Here is a 17,209-nt window from a genome sequence, read left to right on the forward strand (position 1 = left end):
CTTTGGGTATATACCCAGTAATAGGATTGCTGGGTCGAGTGGTATTTCAGTCTTCAGGTCTTTGAGGAACTGCCACACTGTCTTCCACAGTGGGTGATCTAATTTACACTCCCACCAACAGTGTATAAATGTTCCTTTTTCTCTACAACCTCGCCAGCATCTGTTATTTTTTGACTTTTGAATATCCTCCTAGTGGTTCCTCCCATTATGTTCAGATGAAAACGTGAACACGTTTCCTTCTACAGATCTGTTTTCTTTGCTGCCTGCAGCTTAGTGAAAAACAGAACAAAAAAACCTATGAATCAAGCAAGCCCATATTGAAGAAGTAGTCTATTAATGCCCATATCCTGTTAGATGTCTATTGGATGTTTGGGGGGTACATAAGAAGTAAATTGCCTTTAAGAGCCTTTTACTCCAGTGGGTAGATTGTTGCATATATATACATGAAACAACTAAATGCTAAAATGATCCAAAATCCTATGGATAGCTAAAAAAGGGGAAAAAACACATAAGGAGAGATTAGTATGCACTAGGTGTGAGTAGAATTATGTTTCTGGGAGTACTGTTCTAAGATTGAATTTATACTTTCACTTAGATCCCATAGTCTTCAAAATAGAACTGATTTGGCTATTTTTAAAAAAAAGAGTTTAAACCTACATTAGTAGGCAAATAAGAAAACTTGTGCTTGGCTTCACTTAAAAATTTGTTGGAAGTGGTTTTACAACTAAGCAATCTTTAGAAGTTTAAGGCCAATGCACTAAGCCTGCATAAAGCAAGAAGTTTGCGGTGCCTTAAAAACAGACATAGCCACATTTTGCAAAACTCCATGAAGCAGTTTTGAAACTCTACATCTTAAGTGACATTGCACCAAATCCTTATAAGTTGTTCGCATGAAAAATAAGTTTTTCTAATACTAACTTGGTAAATACTTAGTTATCAAGGCAAGAAAGCATCAAAGTCACCTTTAAGTGTATACCATCTTTAAGTTTTGCTTCACAAGTAGCCTGTTCCTGAAAAGGAAAGGAGGAAGAGGGAACTTGGAGATTTATAGTTATCAATTATTAGCAAAGCATTATTAATGCCATTGTTGCCCTTAATCATACCCTGGGCCCTCTGGCAGTGTTAAAGAGTAAAATCATAGGATAAGGGATGGAGTTGGGAGATGAAGGAGGCAAAAACATTTGGGGAAAAGAGTCATTTTATATGAAAGAAAAACTGAAATATGTAGTTTAAGGTAATAAGTATTTTAATGTAAATAAACTCCTAGCAAATTACACTCTTAGTGAATATAGCTTATCTTTGACTTAAGTACTGTTTATGAAACAGTAGCAATTTACACAAAGGCAAGTTGGACTAAATATTCTGGCATTAAGAAAATAAAACTTCTTTGGGAGGCTGAGACGGGCGGATCACGAGGTCAGGAGATCGAGACCATCCTAGCTAACACAGTGAAACCCCGTCTCTACTAAAAAAAATACAAAAAACTGGCTGGGCGAGGTGGCGGGTGCCTGTAGTCCCAGCTACTGGGGAGGCTGAGGCAGGAGAATGGCGTGAACCCAGGAGGCGGAGCTTGCAGTGAGCTGAGATCCAGCCACTGCACTCCAGCCTGGGCCACAGAGCAAGACTCTGTCTCAAAAAAAAAAAAAAAGAAAAGAAAAGAAAACACATACCACTACCTTCCTCATATTCTATTCAGACAGAAATTTGGTATTTACAGGTATTATAGAGGTCACCTCCAAAAGACAGGCAGTGACACTTAAGCGTGAAGGTCCTGTTCCTTTCCTCTGTACTTTCATAGCCATCATTGTAAAGCAAGTGCATTTTAAAGCATGTTGCTTATAATACAACTAACATATTTAGAGCTACATAAGTTATGAACCAAAATCAGTGTTGACATTATTGGTCCTGAAAATATTAAAGTCAATATTGACATCTCCCTTCCTTGTTACAAAAATTAGTTTGGAATGCAGGCAGTGTCAATCTGAAAAAGATGAAAAAAATCGGAAAAAGATGTCAATCTGAAAAAGATGAAGAAACTGACGATTTTCTTGGGAGAAAGTATAACTACAACCATGATGGCTAAAAATTTAGTTTTAATGTTTCATCATCTATTGTTAGTATAAGGACAAAAGGAGTCAAATCAATCATTTTAAAATTCCAAATGCTCTCTTTAATATACTATGTAATGAACCCAACAAGAACAAGAAGGTATTACTCCAATTTTATTGTCTGATCAATTCATCAAATAAATACTGAAATATGGCTTAATAGATAACCTCCATTACTTAAAGAACTCAAGTTATGGCCTTTTGTAAGAAATTCTGGGATATTTACACCATCACTGGGTATTAACCTTAGGATCATCTGGAACTGAATATTAGAGTATCTTACAGTTCAACTGCAATTTTCCCCGCTTTGGCCACAAAGCGTATGGAAAATAGGACCAGTTGTAGACAGAAACTATGTCTGCAGAGTGTTTGTCTTCTGTAAAGTGCTCACTTTGGTTGAGAGTTTCAGGTAGGAAGTGTTCCTAGCAGAGCAGAGCCATCACTCTTCCCTCAAATAAAGAGTAAAAGACATTCCAAGCACAAATGTTTGCCACATCCCTTCATGTCACAACACAACAGGTGTTAGGTACAAGATTGTTATGAAAGTTTCTATATATAGTTAGTAAAATGCTGCCATATGGTGAGGTAGTCCTGAAGATTCAGTTGAACATTTTAGGGAAAGCATTAAATACTAGTAGCTACAAGAGTACAAAGACTAAAGATATTGCTTCAGTTATCCTATCATGTGTCATAAGGTTAACTCCTTAAGAGAAGAACTATTCCTTTTACCTTGTCAGTGTTACTTCTCTAATGATCTTGTGACCTTTTCAAGGCAGGAGCCTTGTTTTATTCCATATATGCCATTAACACTAATTAACAACATCAGTACACAGCAGGTGCCCAATAAATATCTGTTGAACAAAATTTAAAAGTTCCTTCAGTTTCTGTATTAAACAACTGAAAAGCAGAGTTTTGCCCCCAAAATCTGCTGGAAATAGGAGATGGATCTGAGTTTTGAGTATTTCAGATTCCCATGGCACGCCCTTCTCTTACTCCAATAACAAGAAGTTTAGAGAATAAGTGCTCTAAGTTACCCACTGTTCACCAGAGTGTCCTTTGTTTTTCAGCCTCTGGTTGAGTGGGAACTTTTCCAGCCCTATAACTACAAGATGCAAGGGTTTGTGTTGAGTATACAGCAACTTCCCAGAGGAAGGGAGGAGAATTTAAAATATCAGGTTTTCTTCCTATGAATACACTGCACAGAAGTTACCCACAGGGCTCAGTTGTGCAAAAGAGGCACACTGCTATTTTGACAGAAGATTAATGTACACAGTTCCCAACCCAACAGCAGGATGAGAACACTCACATCTCTGTGTAAGTTCCTAATATGTTCATATTTACAAGTGCAAAGCACAAGGGGTACATTTTCAAATTGCATTTTAATTAAGCTTCGAAACATCTTCCAGAGTTTCCTTACATTTTCCTCCAAACACAAAGACATTTACAAATTGGAATAAACACAAAATGTGTCACCTCTAAAAAAATGGATTGTTTTAATGGTGACTACTCCCTGCCAAATCTACATTGCTTTGGGGTCTGAAGAGTAAAACAGTCCATCCATCTTTCATTTGAGTAAAGTAATTGATGGTCATAGCTCACTCAGTTGTCATTAAAAAGCTGCTGGGAAGGAGCTCTCATGAGTTCCATGTTCTACAAAATAAATGCAAAACAATAACAAACCATGCCACATTAAATTTGGTAACCCTATATGCACATTACTGTTTCTTCTATTCTTCAGGGGTTTTAGTGGAACCCTTCAGTCAATGTAGAATACAAAAGAATATATTAAAGAGATGTATCATGGTTCTCCACAGGTGGAAGAAACTGAGAGCCAGCAGGTTTTCTTAGAGAGAATAGTGTTTTCTTTATATGACATAGTAAGAGATTCTTCATTGTCATCTTCCTCAAGGATTAGAAATTGCATTTTAGAGCAACATCTTTTAACATTAGAATATTACATCAGAAAGAATAAATTAGTATAATACCTAGCCAACAAATAATAGAGCAAAGATTTAGTTTTCTAACCTGATTTATACTATACTGTATCTCATTTAATCCCTCCAAGCATCCTGTGAGAAAGATATTCTTTGTCTCCATTTTACAGATAATGCGACCTTGCCAGAGACAGATTAGACAACTTGCCCAAGATCATGCAGTTTGTAAGTGGCAGAGATGGGATTCACGGTAAGTTTCGCCTAACTTCAGAGCTTGTACTCTGTGCACCATAGCTTACAAATATTGCAGGAAAGCTTGGTTCAGAATAAATATCTTCTAGACAAAACTATTTTTGTCTTGCTGTTGGCAAATTCAGGGCAATCACAGGTCCAAGACAATCCTGTTTTGCTTCAGTCCTCTATTTCATCATTTTACCAGCTTCTGTCTTTCCAGGCATCTTGGAAGGCTGACTGCCACCTTAGATTCCACACAGCTCTAAAATGCTCTCTTGCTCACTCGCTCTCTTTTCCTCTCTCTTTCTCTCTCTCTCTCTCTCTCTCTCTCTGTCTCTCTCTCTCTCTCTCTCTCTCACACACACACACACACACACACACACACAGCCAAGAAGCCCAGGTGTTTGCCCAGGCCCATGAATGGGCAGCTGTTGCTTTAAAAGGAGTGTGGCAGAGGAAGGCGAGGAAGCGCTGGCTGGCAGGCGGGTGTGTAAAGGTATACAGAGAGCCACTTTCTGTAAGAAGGCGAAAGCAGATTTAAAATGGGACCACCTCAGAGATGAAATCCTTTCCCTCCTGTTACCTCTCAACCTGCTCCAAAACTCCAATATTCAGTTTTTCTGTGTCTCCCCCTCCCTCCCTGTTTCCCTGGGGTATGCTGATTTTCTATGTGAACACTTGGCACATTGCACGGCAGTTTTCCTCCTTCATTTAGCAGTCAGAAATAATTTCAGCAGTTCATGCTTTCTCCAGCTAACAGCAGTGTGTGCCCACTCCCTGTGCATTGCCCACACAGGGGCCAGTAACAAGCGTGTCATCATTTCTTTTCAATAGGTTTTCATCTCTAGATTGGCTTTTGGTGACTTATTTATTTTTAAATTACACAGAAAAGAGGAAAGAACAGTTTTCCACTGGGATAGACTTGATTAGGGAAGAAGAATGCCTTTCATCGTAGGAGGGCACCCTGGGGAGAATAGACCAAGCCTCATTTGAGTTTCAGCTTCTTTCCATTTAAAAATTGGTTTGCATAGGGGGTGAAGTTCAGACACCACCTTACAGAGGTGCTAGCTTGACTTGTTTTGAAAGCATTGTTGGCTCAAGCTGCTTGAGTTCTCCCCAGATTTCCCTTCAAGAGTCTGAAACTTCCAACCTTTTAAAAATCTGTTCTCTATTCTTTCATTTTCATAGCGCGCAATCCAGTTGTCAAGAAGCCTGCCCTGCTCAAAGCTGTCTTTCCATTTTACACTAAGTGAATCTTTTAAAGAGATGCAGTATATATATATATTTTATATATTTTATATATATATAAAAGTATATATTTTATGGCCCAAAGGAAACCACAGGTCTTAGGATAATGGCTGGATATACTTTATTGACTCTTTGAATGGGGGAAACAGAGATTTTTACCTTTTACTATGGTAAAGGACCATGTTCCTAAAATTGACTCCTTCTCATTACGGTTCTCCTTGTCCCACATTTTCCAAGAATCACACAGATTCATCTGCCCCAAGCAGTGAAGGCGACCCCGTGAATCTAAAGGCAGATGAAGTTCCCTCTGCTCCCACGGAGAACTACTATGCTGCTTGTCTAACTCTCTCCTGACATCACATGTGCCTGTGGTGTCACCATTTAAGAAGCAATTCGGAGGAGAAGTAATGTCAAAACAGTGCATGTTAAAGGATAGGCAGTCTTGATTCCACAGTTTGACTGTAGGGCCTGCAGTTCACAGACGGCTTGGTCATTCTGGACCTCGTACTGAAAATACAATTGCTGGCTGGGCGCAGTGCCTCACGCCTGTAATCCCAGCACTTTGAGAGGCTGCGGCCAGCGGATCACTTGAGGTCAAAAGTTTGAGACCAGACTGGCCAACATGGTGAAGTCCCGCCTCTACCAAAAAATACACACACAAAAAAAAAAAAAAAAAAAAAAAATGAGCCGGGCCTGGTAGTGCAGGCTTGTAGTCCCAGCTACTTGGGAGGCTGAGGAAGGAGAATCACTTGACCTCGGGAGGCAGAGGTTGCAGTGAGCCAAGATCTCACCACTGCACTCCAGCCCTGGTGACAGAGAGACTCTGTCTCAAAAAAAAAAAAAAAAAAAAAAAGAAAGAAAGAAAAAGAAAACATACACACACACACACACACACACACACACATATACACTTGCTTATTTTTTTTTCTTATTCCCTATACATTTTGAGCAGTTGTTTCCTATTAAGTTGATGTTTTTCCTTGAGGGTTGGCCCAGCAGCTGCTTATGGTATAATAAATATGTATCTCATTGGTTGGGAGTAACTAGATGCCCTGAAAAAAATTGTATTCGTTGGAGTTGTAAGTTCCATTTGCTGGCACACTCAGCATAGACTGAAGTTTAATGCAAATCCCAGTTCCTATCACCTTTTGCTGTTTACTGTTTTTTGTTGTTTGTTTGTTCGTTTTTTACTGTAATTACAATGTAGTTTACTGTAGTTATAATAGCAACAATTCCTCATGTTTGTTTAGTGTTACCATAGCCAACCACTACAGAAATAATATCTCTGTAGAATCAAAATTAACCTTGAGTAATCTATAATACAAATCCCCAAATCCAAGTTTCTAATGTTTTACATACATGCAATATATTTTGTAGCAATAAAATTACAGGGCTTTTCTGCTAGCTGAGAACTAAGAGCTGTAGAAATGGTTCAAGGCTATGTATGAGCAACATAAAGGTGGGGACACTTTTCTATTGCTCCAGAGGAAGTCCACATGGCAGGTGCACTATTCAACATTCATCTCACACACTTAATAAACATCTCTCATGTGTTAGGTCCAGAGAACACAGAGACAACTGAGGCGGAGACCCTATTTCCAGGAACCAATACATTACCTATGGTAACTGAATTTAGGTAAGCTTTCTGCTGGTACCACCTGGAATTACAAGGGGAAACATTTCTCTCTCAAATACTACATCCCTTGTTTAGTGAACACATGTTGTTTGTCTGCCTGGTGTAGGCAAAATATTTGTGCTTCCAGTTGAAAACTATGCAACTACACTCTAGAGGAAACCCCTCTGGGTTATCAGATTCTAACACTGTGGGAGGTATTTACAACTCTGTGACTTCTAGGTAACCGACAGGAATGGAAAATGATTTTTGTCTCTAATTTTTTCCTATTTGGTATAGGTTTGATTGATTTCTTTCACACCCACTCTGGAAAAAATAGTTTTGCCTCCATTTGGATGTTTATTTCAATATCCCTAAATCAGTTTCTTTTTGGAACGAGTTGTAATGTTAGTTTTATCATTGATTAGTGAATATAATAAATCTTTTATATATGCTCATTTACGTATCTGTATCAGTCATGATTTTACTTTTTTTCTTTCTTTCTTTTCCTTTTTCCTTTTTCTTTTTTTTTTTGAGACAAAGTCTTGCTCTGTTGCCCAGGGCAACGGTGCAATCTCAACTCACTGCAAACTCCACCTCCCAGGTTCAAACAATTCTCCTGTCTCAGCCTCCTGAGTAGCTGGGAATACAGGCACCCACCACCAAGCCTGGCTAATTTTTGTAGTTTTAGTAGAGATAGGGTTTCGCCATATTGGCCAGGCTGGTCTCAAACTCCTGACCTCCAGTGATCCGCCTGCCTCAGCCTCCCAAAGTGCTGGGATTACAGGTGTGAGCCATCATACTTGGCCCATGATTTTACCTTCTTTCTTTCTTTTTTTTTTTTGAGACACAGTTTCACTTTGTTGCCCAGGCTGGAGTACAGTGGCATGATCTCAGCTCACTGTAACCTCTGCCTCCTCGGTTCAAGTGATTCTCGTGCCTCAGCCTCCAGAGTAGCTGGGATTACAAGCACGTACCACCTTGCCCGGCTAATTTTTGTATTGTTAGTAGAGACAGGGTTTCGCCATGTTGACCAGGCTGGTCTCGAACTCCTGATCTCAGGTAATCTGCCCTCCTCAGCCTCCCAAAGTGCTGGGATTACAGACGTGAGCCACCACACCCAGCCCCCCATGATTTTACTTTTTTTAAAATTATATTTTATTAGCAGTATCTTCCCCTTGATAGATCCACTCTTTTTCTCTAAACAGTGTGTGTTTCAGGGATAGGAGAGTTAATGCAACCTTCCAATCCACAAAGTGGGAAATGACCCAAACTTGGTCAGAGAACTCCATTATCTTTAACCATAATGATGGTTCAGGGATGATCACGTAATCAAATTAGCCAATCAGAATTTTCCCTAGACTTTTCTGCTGAGCGTAATGAGAATGATGGTTCTGTTTCCTTCACAATCTTGAATTGTATGAAAAGTGTTTGCATTTTTCTTGTTCATCATCTCCCCAGCTGCTTGAAAGAGGCTGTCCAGGATAAGAGAGAAAGAAGCTGAGTTACAAAGAAAAGCAGAGACAAGAGAGAGGAAAAGATAATCCTGACACCATGGCTTATGCCCTGCATCCACCTTGTTTTAGTCAGTTCATGCTCCCATACCAAATTACCATATACTGAGCAGCTGAAACAATAAATATTTATTTCTTACAGTTCTGGAGGTTGGGAAGTCAGAAATCAGGGTGCCAGCGTGTTTGGATTCTGGTAAAGGCCCTCTTCCAGGTTACAGACAGCCAGCTTCACCTTGTATCCTCACATGGCAGAAAGAGGGCCAGCTCACTTTCCCACCTCTTCTTATAAGGGCATTTATCCCATTTATGAGGGCTTCATCCTCATGACCTAATTGCCTTCCAATGGCCCCACTTCCTAATACCATCACACTGGAGATTAGCGTTTCAACATATGAAAAAAGCAACAAAACATTCAGTCCATTGCTCACTCATTTCCTAAGGTTTTTAGTGATATGAGGAGGGCAGGGATGGGGGAGGAGCAATCACCTTTTTCACAACCTAGTTTGGTTGGGCTCTGTTACTTGGATCAAAGGGCTCTGAACAACACACCTGACTTCTGACTTTTTCTGACTTTCACTTCTTCACCAACAGCACCTATCTCCTTCAGAGAACGTCTGTGAGTGGTCAAGCTGCACTAACAGATCATTTTGAGACCACAGAGATAAGCAGGATACAGAGGGAACAACACACTATTCACATATGTTAAGACAGGTTTAAAGCATCAGGTAGTTTCTCCTGGGTTTCTTGTTACCACACTCCTTCCAAGGCTTCTCTGGCAGCTGCCCCCTGGGATCATAGTTCTTTTTTCATCATTCTGAACTACGACATCATCAAGCACTGTCCACCCCTCTCCCCAGCCCAACAAAATGGGCTGGGCACCCCACTTACATGCTCCCATAGCACACTACAGAATGGAATCAAGACCGAGAAATACAAGCCAACCATGAGCGCCTGTTCAGATCGATTCTCTTAGATGTTTGTATAGAGGAGAAGCCATACACTATGTGGGGAAGAGTAGAGAGGGAGCTCCTGAGGCAGCCAGCAATTAGTTTCTCTTCTGTGGCCTGTGAAAAGTTTCCCTCTAGCAGCAGATTTGAATCTCCAGGTCAGCAAAAGAAAAGCCCTGAAGATTACCAACCTCTGCCTCTTTAGAAAGGAATTTAATGATCCATTATTGCTATTCAAGCATGCTTCTTGGAGCTCTCCCCTGCTCGCCACCCTCCTCCAAAATGCTTATCAAAATAGTATAATTGTAACTCCCCTGAGTTTTAGAAACACAACTCACTCCATTCTGTGCATGTTCAGTCCACCCCATCAGTCTAGCTCCAGCTCTCTGTATTTTCCCTAGAGACTCTCTTTACACTGATGTTAATTACCTGCCTACTTGTTTATATCCTGATGGACTGTAAGCTTCACGAGAACTGTATCTTTTATTCCACCACCAGCACATAGCATACCCTGGCCAGGATCAAGTGCTCAGTAAGAATTTGTTGAATGGGTATGAATTGTTGCCTCTAGATTTTAAGCTTCCTAAAGTCAAGGGACTTATCTACCTCACCTGTTTTATTATAGTTTCATCACAGTGCTGCCTGATGTCTGATATTATATAGGTATGTATGTATGTATATAATCATTATTATTGTTATCCCTCTTGACATTCGCACAGAGTCTCTGACAAGCCACTATCCTGATTATGGGCACTTATCACCTGGGTTCTAGAAGCCACCTCCCTCAGTGTGCCCATGTGTTCACTCACCATTGCATTGAACTCACTCCACCCATTCAACAAGTATGGTTTACTTGTTTTCAAATAGATTATATAATATTTACTAGTATGTAAATTGTGTTTGTAGGACTACAATTTCCAGAGTTACTCCTTTTCTCTTTTTGTTTTCCTTGTTCATTATTTTGACCACATCCTCTCATGAACTTACATTGATTTCCTATTACACTTTGAATCAAACACAATTTTCTGAGTATTTCTTTCAAAGGCCTCTCCCAGCTTGACCCACCCTCTTTGTTTTCATCTCCTACTCTAACCTAGCCTTCACCTTCCACACCAACTAAATTTATTGTCATGTGGTTCCTTCCACTGGTTGTTCCTCTCCTGGCTGTGAGCCTTGGCTCAATTTTTTCCATATCTATGGAATAACAACCAAACCACAAGTTTCTCCTCTTTAAATCACAGCTCAGGGACCAGCTGCTCCAAGAAGTTTTTCCCCACCCATCTTCCAATCCATCAGATCATCACTGACCCAGACTTCTACCACCACATAACCTTGAAATGACTAAATTTATAAGTATGGTGTGGCTATAGTCCAATTTCTGGCTTACGTCAATACCAAAGGCCTAATATCAGTATCAATCAATGTTAAATTTGGAAATAACCGAAAGAAATGTCCAATATAGTTATTAAATCAGCATTGTAAAATTTAGTATATTTGAGTGAAGAAATTAGGTACATTTCATTTGAGTTTAATGAATGTATTCCCTGCCTTGTTCTACAAGGGATTTGAGAGATATTGCAATAAGAACAAAAAATTGTTACAATGACAATTAAAAATAAATATCAGGATCAAGGAAAAGGTGGATGGAATAAAATAGCAAGATTATGGAGAAAATTGGAATGTAAATATTAGGCCATAACTCCATGGTTATTAAAGTCAAACTGCCCATTTGCTTCTGATCTTCTTGGCACTAAGATTATTAATTACTAAGCCCTATTTTTTTTTTTTTTTTTTTTTTTGAGACGGAGTCTCGCTCTGTCACCCAGGCTGGAGTGCTGTGGCCGGATCTCAGCTCACTGCAAGCTCCACCTCCCTGGTTCACGCCATTCTCCTGCCTCAGCCTTTCCAGTAGCTGGGACTACAGGCGCCGCCACCACGCCCGGCTAGTTTTTTGTAGTTTTTTTTAGTAGAGACGGGGTTTCACCATGTTAGCCAGGATGGTCTCGATCTCCTGACCTCGTGATCCACCCGTCTCGGCCTCCCAAAGTGCTGGGATTACAGGCTTGAGCCACCGCGCCCGGCCACTAAGCCCTATTTTTTAACTCAATTTTTAAAATTAATTTATCCTCTTTGAGTGATGTGAAAATTATCAGGTGATTGGTACTTTTTGGAGTTGATGCAGTAGTATAACACCGATTGGTGTTTCCAAAACTGTTTTGTATAAAGCATAGTTACAAAAGACATAGCATAGAAAGGGGTTCCTGTGTTCAGCTTGAAAGGCTTTGAGCTATCATGAAGAAAATAACCCCATTTTACTTTATTAAAGTCATTATTTCTCAAACTAATTTGAACCCAACCCCCCAAACTTTTCCCCACATAATACCTGTCAACACTCTATGGAAGTAGCTTTCTAGTGGCTCACTTAGGAAAAAGTTTTTAGTGTTGGACAATAATAAAGAAATCAGAACCAAAACACCTTAAGATGCTTCCATTTGTAACATTTTATTTACTTACGTATTTATTTATTTTTGAGACAGAATCTCACTCTGTCACCCAGGCTAGAATGCAGCAGCGTGATGTCAGCTCACTGCAACCTCCATCTCCTGGGTTCAAGTGAGTCTCCTGCCTCAACCTCCTAGGTAGCTGGGATTACAGGTGCCCGCCACCACGCCTAGCTAATTTTTGTCTTTTTAGTACAGACAGGGTTTCACCATGTTGGCCAGGCTGGTCTCAAACTCCTGACCTCCCGTGATCCAACCGCCTCAGCCTCCCCAAAGTGTTGGGATTACAAGCTTGAGCCATCGTGCCCGGCCTGTAACATTTTATTTCTTAAGCTGAGTAGTGGATATACAGATATTCATTGTACACTTCCATATATTTCTTGATGTGTTCAATGTGTTTCCTAACTACAATAACAAAAGCAAAATAACATCAACGACAAAATCATCCCCCTCGTAGAACTCTAGGTCCCAGCAGCTTGCGCAGAGCACTGAGCAGACTGAACAGGTGCTAACTTTAACTGTGTAATGGCCTTGATCGTGTGCCTTATTTACTATTTGGAATAATATTATTAGTGACAATAACAGCAGCAGATGCTGACTGAGTACTTACTATGCGCCAAGCAATCTTCTCAAGGGTCTACTTCGGTTAGTTCATTTAATCCTTATAGCACCTCCCCGCATCAGTACTAGTATTATGCTCATTTTACACATGAGGAAGGTGAAGCATAACAAGGTGAAGTAATTTGCTGCAGGAAAGGGTAGCGTTGGGATGTGAGTCCCAGCAGTTGGACTCCTGAATCTGCCTATTTCACTACTGCCCTATACAGTTTAAATCCTATTTTATGTGGGGTGGTCAAGGAAGACTTTCCTGAAGTCTGAGCAAAGGCCTGAAGGAAGCAAGGGAAAGAGGCATGTAGGGAATAGTAATCCAGGCAGAAGGAAGGTCAAGCTGACATCCATGAGGTAGGTGTGTGCTTGGTTAGTCTCAAGAACTCTCTGACATATGCAACCCTGCAGAATCAAAGCCCTTCCTCTCTCTCCCTCCAGAATCCATTTTGTGTTCATTTATCTGTTATTTTTAGTTCCTTCAACACGCCTTTCAATCTCCCACCTCTAGAACTCTTCCTCCCTGAACACTCCTCCCTGGCTTTCCATGTGCTTTCCTTTGTCAAACTAACTTCTCTGGGCCTTATCTTACTCACATCTTCCATTATGTCTTCTTTGAACTCACTGTTTCTCATGTAGTGAGCCCCATAGCTCTGTGCTTTTCCTCCCAATAGCTAACATTTATTAGGTTCCCCCTCCGGCCCCCACCACCACGAGTCAGGATTATGTTAAGAATTTGGCTGGCATCATAGCATGTCAATCCTATAACAACCCAAATATAATAGGTTTTGTTAGTGCCTCCATTTTCTAGCTAAGAAATCTGAGGCTTAGAAGGTCAAGCAACTCACCAAGGTTACATAGCAAGAGCCTGAGTCCAGATAATGCCAAAGTCCCTGTTCTAAGCATTCTGCCCTATTACCTGTCCAGCATTTACCACACTCTTCTGTGATTGTATGTTCACATAGCTGTCACCCACTAAACTCCTTGAGACAAGGACTGTGTCATGTTCCCTAGTGTCTGCAATGGTTTCTGCCACATAAATTGAATAAGCATGTGCTGAATCAATGAAAGGAACACAGCAGCTCTCTACATGAGCAGAGTATCCCTGTTCTCAGCATCACCAAATCTGGGTGAGAACACTTAGATCTGAGGCTTCATTCTGATGTTGAGCAGCTGTGCCTGCACCATTCACACCCTCTTTCTTCAGCCAAACCACACTATGTATTTCAGATTCTGCATTTCTGCTTACTCCATATTCTCCATCCATCAAGCTTCTCCGGACCAGCCTCAATCTTTGATAAGAGGCTGATATACTGGCCGGATGCAGTGGTCCACACCTGTAATCCCATCACTTTAGGATATTAAGGCAGATGAATCACTTGAGTTCAGGAGTTCGAGACCAGCCTGGGTAACATAGTGAGACTTCACCTCTACAAAAAATACAAAAATTAGCCAGGAACAATGGTGCACACCTGTGGTCCTAGCTACTCAGGAGGCTGAGGGGCAAAGATCACTTGAGCCTGGAAGGTCAAGACTGTAGTGAGCTGAGATTGTGTCACCGCACTCCAGCTTGTGTGACAAAGTGAGAAAGAAGCCTGTCTCCATAAAAAAACAAGAGGCTAATATACTGACTCAGAGATATACCGATTGTCCAGGACAGTCTCTCCAATAATCCAGAACTTTGCCAACATACCACCTTGAAGAACACTCCATAGACAATTCCTCATTCGCCACTCCTACTCTGAGCTATTCCCTGCATCTCTCTGATTTTTGTACCATATATTGTTTGGTATCTAAACAACATACCATATATTGTTTGGATCTAATTTGTACCATATTTTTTTAACTTCTGGTACATAATATCACAAAAGATTCCTCAGTTTTTCTATTTTTCCAATCATACAATGTGGTGGACAATAATCAATTATTTAAAGAACCTTAAATGGTATTTAAAAGGTTTGTTTATCAAAATGATTTTTAAATTTTAATTTAAAATGCTAATTCAAGAGTTATTAAAGTTTTACCTAGCACTGATGTATGAGAAGTGGTTTTAAATATTGTAGAGTATGAATAGTTTTTAGATATGTAATATTTGGATTTGAATTTTTCTTATGTCTTTTTAATTAAAACTTTATAGTATAAGCAATCATGCTCTGGGTCAAACTCATTTTGTTTCTATTCTGAACACTGTAGAATCCATATCTAAGGAAGAACAGGCTGTGAGATGCATATGTGATAGTAATTTCTTCAAAACAACAACTAAATAACAAAATAACACTAAGGAAACATTTCTAGAAATAGATCATTACACACACACACACACACACACACATTTTAAAGAAATCCCACCATGCCTGGTGCAGCGGCTCACACCTGTAATCCCAGCACTTTGGGAGGCCAAGGAGGGCAGACCACGAAGTCAGGAACTCATGACCAGCCTGGCCAACATGGTGAAACCCCATCTCTACTAAAAATACAAAAATTAACTGGGCGTGGTGGCACATGCCTGTAGTCCTAGCTACTCAGGAGGCTGAGGCAGAAGAATTGCTTGAACCTGGGAGCAGAGGTTGCAGTGAGCCGAGATCATACCACTGCACTCCAGCCTGGGTGACAGAACGAGACTCTGTCCCAAAAAAAAAAAAAAAAAGAAAGAAAGAAAGAAATCACACCACTGATCTGGTGAAAGATATTAGAGTACTATGATGCTGTGATAATTAGAGAGCTTTTTCACTAGCATAGATTCTTTTCATTTGCAATATTGCCTGAGAGTAAGAATTGCTTATGTACTGAGCACTGTCAAGTGCATTGTGTGCATTATTTCATCAACTTTTTCAAAACCCCTATGAGCTAGGTACCGTGTTTGTCTCATTTTGCAGATGGTTCAAAGAACATGTGCCCAGAAAGGTCATGTCAGAATTGGAAGCAGGTAATCTGAGTCCAGAGCCTCTGCCTTTCCTAAAATACAGATTAATCCATAAATTCAGGTATCATTAGGGAATTTTAAAAGTTGAAAATGTTGCTACATAGTCTTTACAATTGATAAATAGGAAAAAGAAAGAAGGAAAAAAACAGCTGCATAAGGTAAGATTTTGAAAATTCTTACATTAATTTAATAGGTATGGTCTACTTGTCTTCTGGAAAAAAGTAGTATTTACCATTAGTTATAAAATAGTTCTAAATTATGGGAAATAATACTTGCTTCATGCCATATTATTTAAAACATTCATTAGCAAGCACCACAGATTTTCTTATATTAAAATATTATTTTTTCTCAATGTCAACATATACCACTTTTGAGCCTAAGGACTATTTGATCATCTACTTTGAGAAGTTTCTCGTTGCAAAATAACAGGTTGGCAAAGAAAATACTGAATTTGCCAACTTAAAAATGTTAGTCATGATATTTATGTCTAAAGCTCATCATTCGTTTTGTAAAACCTCTAGTGTCTTTTCATTATTATTAAATATTGAATTTTTCTAAAAACGCAAACCAACAGAACTTTTGGTATGAGTTATGCCATGTTAATATAAAATTTCCAGAGTTTCGAAAGTTTTTTTTTTTTTTTTTTTAATTTAAACCACATAAAACAGAGCTGGAAGACATTTTAAAAGGTCACAAGGTTCATCCTCAACCACTTGCAATCAAGACTAGTATCTAAGAGACACATTTTAAGATTATTTACTAAAATAATTTCAATCATATTCATAAACTGTGCTCTGATTATTTGACATGAAACAACGTGTTACTGGCATACTCTTCAATTCAGCTGACAGCCTGGGAGTGACCACGAGGTGGCAGCACAGGAGACACTCAGCCTTGAATTCAACTTGTACTCACCTGACTGGAGGAGTAAGCCGGAGAAAGGTAGGTATAGAAGACGCAACACTCTCCTTTCTCTTAGAACTTCCAGATTGTGTGGCTTTGCTGGCCACTCCCTTTATGAGTTAGAGGAGACAAAAAAAAGAATTACTTTTTTAATGGAGGAAAACATCACCCATAAGCTCATTCCTTTTCGTGTTTTCTTTCGTCGGCGTGTTTTTGCATAGTTGTATTACATATAATTTTCTGTTCTAATCTATTTTACACTGTTTTTGTTTTCCTGCTTTAAAATTTCAATGGATGGTTGGGCAGTGTTTCAGGCCTGTAATCCCAACATTTTGGGAAGCCAAGGCAGAAGATCTCTTGAGGCCAGGAGTTCAAGACTGGCCTGGGCAACATAGCAAGACCTCATCTCTACAAAAATTTTAAAAATTAGCCAGGGGCAGTGGCATGTGCCTGTAGTCCTAGCTACTCAGGAGATGGAGGCAGGAGAATCACTTGAGCCTAGGAGTTCCAGGATGCAGAGAGCTATGATTGCGCCACTGCACTCCAGCTTGGGCAACAGAGCAAGACCCTGTCTTAAACTTTTTCAAAAACTGTCAATGGTTTCTCCCTGCTCTTCCCAAATGGCCCTTGATAGTCCCTCTGGCCTTTTCTTTTCCGAAGTGGTCTCCCTCCAGACCAC

The 17,209-nt window shown here is 39.9% G+C and overlaps 1 long non-coding RNA gene across 1 annotated transcript in view; it reads right to left on the reverse strand.

The window, feature by feature from the left end:
• LOC117090347 overlaps positions 1-17,209 on the reverse strand; it is a 60,519-nt gene that overhangs the window by 1,722 nt on the left and 41,588 nt on the right. The window contains exon 2 of the long non-coding RNA XR_004439978.1: positions 16,543-16,640. This is a non-coding gene — a long non-coding RNA (uncharacterized LOC117090347). The remainder of the gene's footprint in view (positions 1-16,542; positions 16,641-17,209) is intronic.

This window comes from Trachypithecus francoisi, unplaced genomic scaffold (assembly GCF_009764315.1).
Source record: "Trachypithecus francoisi isolate TF-2019V2 unplaced genomic scaffold, Tfra_2.0 Lachesis_group11, whole genome shotgun sequence".
Classification (NCBI taxonomy): domain Eukaryota; kingdom Metazoa; phylum Chordata; class Mammalia; order Primates; family Cercopithecidae; genus Trachypithecus; species Trachypithecus francoisi.